The sequence below is a fragment of the Pseudophryne corroboree genome, chromosome 2, assembly GCF_028390025.1.
Source record: "Pseudophryne corroboree isolate aPseCor3 chromosome 2, aPseCor3.hap2, whole genome shotgun sequence".
Classification (NCBI taxonomy): domain Eukaryota; kingdom Metazoa; phylum Chordata; class Amphibia; order Anura; family Myobatrachidae; genus Pseudophryne; species Pseudophryne corroboree.
The window spans coordinates 281,881,785-281,887,910 of NC_086445.1; the positions used below are offsets into that span (position 1 = coordinate 281,881,785).

A 6,126-nucleotide genomic window follows, 5' to 3' on the forward strand; every position below is an offset into this window, starting at 1 on the left:
TTTTTGCCATAAAAGGATATGTTGTCACACTAACTACAGTAGATGACACTTTTCTTATTGTGCCATCTCAACCAGAGGTCATATCTGCTTAACCAGCGCAGTCTTTTCTGAACAGGTAAACTATATGTTTCAAGTTGTGCAGATCCAATGTTTCCATAACAGTTTTGCTACTTTTGGCACCAAACTTCATCCCAAATACCAAACTTACAATAACTCAGACTTTACTCCTCCTCCAACTGTATATAAAACGGCCTACTCATTCATACAGTAAACTAAAACAGCACAGTGCCACCACTAAACAACTGTGCCCACTGTCCAAGTCTCGCTCCGTGCAGAGACGCCACCAGAACCTTCATGCCTCAGATAAAGATGTATTTCTGCCGAGTTCCTTAATTCCCTGTAGAATTCGCTTCATATGACCCACTTTCATTATCCCCAGATCCTGCAAGGAAAATAGAAGAATTGACTGTTTAAAGGCCAAGTCTGTAAAAATACATTTCTAATAGCTTTATATGATTAACATGTAGTAAATAAATATAGATACATCAGACTGTTCAATAAGTACAAACGAAGCATTTTGTAGATAATTGGCAACGTTAAGCTTTCCCAGAGATTGTGTCAGCAATTACATGCATTAGTAAACACGGAGAACGTTCTCTTAAATATGTATCCTGTCTCAGGAGTCACAGCAGGATATTTACGGCATAACAAATTATCCGGTATTCCTATAATAAATACAAAGCTATACTGGCAATATACCAACTCGATCATACTTTATGTTTTCACATGTTGCTTTCTTTGGGCGGTATACTATTAGCCGCAGTAAATTACCGCTGCTAAAAGTCTCGCTGGGGACTATCCTATTAGCCCTGATAAGCCAACGTGAGCGGTGGCTTATCGGGGATTTTGTTTCACCTGCCTCAGAATCCCCAGAAACTGCCCCATTTTCAAGCAAAAACAGCGGTTTCTCACAAAAACACACAGGTTTCACTGAACCAGTGTGTTTTGGGGGGAAATGGCTGTTTTGTTTTACGGGTTAACTAATTGGATGGCCTGTAAAAATAAATAAATAAAATGGGTGAAACATCTGGAAAAACTGTGAGAAACTGTTGTTTTTGCACCCGATGTTTTACCGCGTCTAAATAGGATACCGCCCTTTATTTGTATTTCTTCCACCCCTTTCCCTTTCCATGTGTGTACACTGAGCGGCATGTGCATGTCTGTAGCGGAGCATGAGGAGAGGAAATGGCACTAAATGAAGAAAACTGCTCTATTTAAAGACATTAGCATGACAAACTGAGTCCATGGATAAGAGTCACAGTGACAGAACAATGTAAGCTGAACATTTAGATGATGGGAATAAAAAGGTCACTGTATAATGGAGGCATTATTACAGTATAGATAAAAGATACGATTATGCCAATAAGATACAAGCATAGAAACCTTTATTGCCGATGACAAAGCAACGGAAAAACAGAAATTTACATTCAATAATCAGAAAGAAGATAAGATAAAGCTTTTACTACTTTGTAAAGAGACATGGGGAATTTTCAGCACTCTCCCCAGACTGTACAATCGCAGTTTGCTACAAGGGTACAGGTGAAAGGCATACAGATGGTTAAGTTCGAAACGCAGAATTTGACAGCAGATAAGAACCACTTGGCCCATCTATTCTTCTCATATACATGCTCAAACTGGGGTTATTTTTTTTGTTGCTAGCCAATTGACCTACCAGTATATTTTTGGATTGTGGGAGGAAACCGAAGTACCCCGGGGAAACCCACGCAAGCACGGGGAGAATATACAAACTCCACAAAGTTAGTGCCGTGGTGAAAATCTAACCCATGACCTATGTGTTGTGAGGCAGTAATGTTAACTATTACACCATTCTTACTGTTCCTATTGCTTACTTAACTGAATTTATTTCCCCCAAAAAACGCTCAGAAATAGTTTTTGTTTTTTAGGAGTGAAATAGTTGAAGAACATGTATTTAGCCTTATCCAAAATGATTTTAGTTATAAAATAGAAAAACTTTTTTTTTTTTTTTTTATATATATTTGCAAAACATTTTTTTTTCTGGGTGGAGTGGGGGTCCTGCCATGCTGACCGATCCACGTAGATCCTTAAGGCACGGACTACGTCCAACGAAGGCAAAGGGACCGTAAATTCCCTCTGAGAGCAGCGGCAGAGGGAAGTTTCTCTTCCCTGCAGCTGCAAACACTGTGTATTTGACTGGCTGCATCCTGTGCAACCAGGTCAGATAAAGCACTTGCTGGTGTGGTCGCATCTAATGTGACCATGCCAGGCAAGTGGCTAAATATATTCATTTTAGTAAGAACTTACCGTTGATAACGGTATTTCTCCTAAGTCCACAGGATCCACAGAATATCATTGGGATATGATGACGCGACAGCGGATTTGCAACAATCGGTCAAAGCTTTTGGCCTCCCAGCATGCAACTGGCTTGTCCAATATCCCCGCCTCCTGGCTCCGGCAAATCAGTTATTTTTCCTAAGCTCAAGGCAGGAGCATCTTAGAGAGCCCTAATCAGGCGAGAAGAACACATATGCACACCCTTCCGCACAAGAAAAAAAAAAAAGAGGTTAGTGAGTGAAAGGATCCTCAAATCAGGTACGTTAGGGAGGGATCCATGTGGACTTAGGAGAAATACCATTATCAACGGTAAGTTCTTACCATAACGTATATTTCTCTGGCAGGGTCCACAGGTTATCCACAGGATTTAGTGGTGGGGACGGTCCTGAATGGACAGGAGAATCCTTTTCGCCCGAATTCAGTGTCCTGAGAGGCGAAGGTATCAAAGGCATAATGTCTAATGAATGTGTTAATGGAAGACCATGTGGCTGCCTTACATATCTGTTCTGCAGAAGCACCACATTGTGCTGCCCATGTACGTACCTACCTTAAGAGTAGAGTGAGCAGAGACATTAGCCAGAACAGGGAGATCAGCTTGAGAGCATGCTTCCGAAATCTTTATCTGAAGCCACTGCACCAGTGTCTGCTTATCAGCAGGCCATACTCTCTTGTGAAATCCGTAGAGGAAAAAAAAAAAAGAGAGTGCCTGTGTTTCTGATGGCAGTGGTACGATCCACGTAGATCCTTAAGGCATGGGCTACGTCCAACGACGCATCTCCCGCAGAAAGGTCCGTCCCCCTGGAAGGCCGGGACTACAATTTCTTTGTTAAGGTGGAATTTAGACACCACCTTAGGAAGATACCCAGATTTTGGTTCTAAGAACCGCTCTATCTGGATAAAAAAATCAGAAATGGAGGGCGACATAACAATGCCCATAAATCTGAAACTCTTCTAACTGAAGCAAGTCAGTAAAAAGAGAACTATAGCTGACAACCATTTGAGATCCACTCATTTTAGTGGTTCAAATGGGGCAACTTGAAGGGCCTTTCGGAATAAACTTAAGTCCCAAGGCACTGTAGGAGTAACAAAAGGGAGGTTGAATGTGCAACATTCCCTGGAAAAAAGTGCACACATCCTGCAGGTTAGCAATTTTCTTTTGGAACCATACAGTCAATGCTGACACTTGTACTCTCAAGGAAGCCACCCATAAACCTTTATGCCTTCCTGATTGAAGGAATGCTAAGACTCTGGAAACTCTGAAAACCAAGGGTCAAATTTTTGATCATTGCACCATCGAATATAAGCTTGCCATATGTGGTGATAAATACAAGCTAAGAAAAGTTTCCTTGCTCTAAGCATAGTTTGAATTACCTATTGTGAGAATCCTCTTGCCTTCAGAATGGAAGTCTCAAGAGCCACTCCGTCAAAGACAGTCGATCCAAGTGTTTGTGATAACCAGGACCCTGAAACCGTAGATCTGGACGTTGAAGGAGTAGGAATGGAGCATCCATTGAAATCCTCTGCAGATCTGTGTACCAATGTCTTCTGGACCAAGCCGGAGCTATTAGTATCACGGCACCCTTACCTTGTCTTACCTTTCACATCACCCTGAATTACAGGGCGATTGGTTGAAACACATAAGCCAGACGAAAGTCCCATTTTATTGACAGGTCATCCACAAAGTTCGCTCTGGGATCCTTTGTTCTTGTCCCGTATGCAGAAACTTTGTTGTTCTGACGGGACGCCATGAGATCCATCTCCGGTAACCTCCAATATCTACCAGAGCATGTAAAACCTTGGGGTGAAAAGCCCATTTGTTTGCATGAATGGTGTGTCGACTGAGAAAATCTGCTTCCCAGTTTAGGACTCCCGGAATGAATACTGAGAACAAGGCTGGATAATGAAGTACTGCCTACCTTAACGTGTGACTTACTGTACCTTCTTCATTGTGTTTTGGCTGCGACTTCCTCCCTGATGGTTGAGGTAAGCTATTGCCATTGCAATGTCCAAGCGGATTCGAATTGGTTTCTTCAGAAGGATATTCTTTGCCTAAATAAATGCCATATATATGGTCCAAAGTTCCAATATATTTATTGGCAGGCAACTTTCTTCCTTGGTCCACTGCCCCTGGAAACAACTCCTTCCTGACACTGCTCCCCAGCCCTGCAGGCTGGCATCCATTGTCAGAGTTTCCCAATCTGATAACCACCTAATCTCCAGAGGAAGACCATAATCTGTGCTTTTATTGTCTGATGAAAACCTTTCCACTTGGAAAGGATCAGACGTTGCAGATGTATCGAGTAGAACTGAGTATACTTCATCATGTTGAATGTCTACACCATCAACCCAATCACACAAATTACTGTGTAAGTGGATACCGTTTGACTGTGTAACAACTCCTGAATCCTTAAGTGAATTTTGGATATTTTGTTCAGAGGTAAATTACTCTCTGAACACCCAATTCCAACACAGTCCCCAAGTGAGTCATCAGTTTTGACGGAACCAGAGACGACTTTGCCCAATTTATGAGCGAACCGTATCTCTGTAACAAGCTGCAGATGACACTAAACAATTCCTGAGACTGTGGCAGGATCAATAAGTCGTTGAGGTATGGATTTTCTACTATCCTTATCACTTGTTAACGGAGATAAGATGCCATCACCACCATCATTTTGGTGAATACTCTGGGAGCTGTGGTCTGTCCAAATGGTAGGCCTAAAAATGAAAATGTTGCTGGAGGATAGCAAACCTGAAATAGTGCTGATGGGACAGTGATATAGGAACATGTAGATAAGGATCCTGGATATCCAGGGATACCATAAAATCCTCCTGCTCCATGGCCAAAATAACGGAACGTACAAGTCTCCATATGAAACCCGAGGCATCCAAAACTAAAAACAGGTTGGAATAAAAACATTGTCCTCGTTGTGCAAGAGGAACTGGAATTATCACTCCTAACTGAAGCAACTCCTTAACTGCCTCTTGCAAAGCCCTGGTCTTCGTTTCCACTGAAGATGGGCTGGTACAAACTTTTAAAGAGGGTGTTTCTGAAAACACCTACAGCACCTGGTATTCTCAGTTGGTTTACCATCCAAGTACTAACCAGGACTAACACTGCTTAGCTTCCAAAATCAGATAAGATTGGGCATGTCCAGTGTTGTGTGGCTGTAGAGCATAACCTTGAGATAACGCTTCTTGCACCCAAGCATCTGCAGTAGACTGCAGCAGATCTGTGCAAACTGAAGAAGTCAGCCTCCCACCCTGGGTTCCCCCAGGTGGAGGTCCGCACCATCAAGCCTATCTTCCGATTTGAAAACCGGTCCTCTGGTAGCCCAATACCTTTTAATCTTACCAGACTTGTTGGATTGGGACCGTTTGCCATTAACCCTTTACTTTTGCTTTTCCTTGATTCCGAAAAGACTAAAAATCTGGAAACTAGGCTAGAATTTATGTGTGAAAGAAAAACTTCACTTTCTTGGAGCCTGCTTCTGACTCCAAAATACTGTTTAATTCTTTACTCAAAAAAATATTTCCAGTACAGAAGGTTAAAGACTCCAGAAACTTCCTGGATTCTGAGTCAACTTCCATGTACATAGCCCGCTCTGCAAGCTACTACTGCTGAAGCTGATGCCTGAGAGGCAATAGTACACATATCCAGGGCCGCTTATTGCTTCCTGTATGATATGTGCAATATAGGAGTTTTGCTCTCTAGATGCTCCTCCTTCAATGCATCAGCACAGGCTGCCACTGCTT

At 42.3% G+C, this 6,126-nt stretch overlaps 1 pseudogene; it reads right to left on the minus strand.

Moving 5' to 3' along the window:
* Positions 1-5,427: 5,427 nt before the first annotated feature.
* LOC135052072 (5S ribosomal RNA) lies at positions 5,428-5,546 on the minus strand (annotated as a pseudogene).
* Between the last annotated feature and the right edge of the window lie 580 nt (positions 5,547-6,126).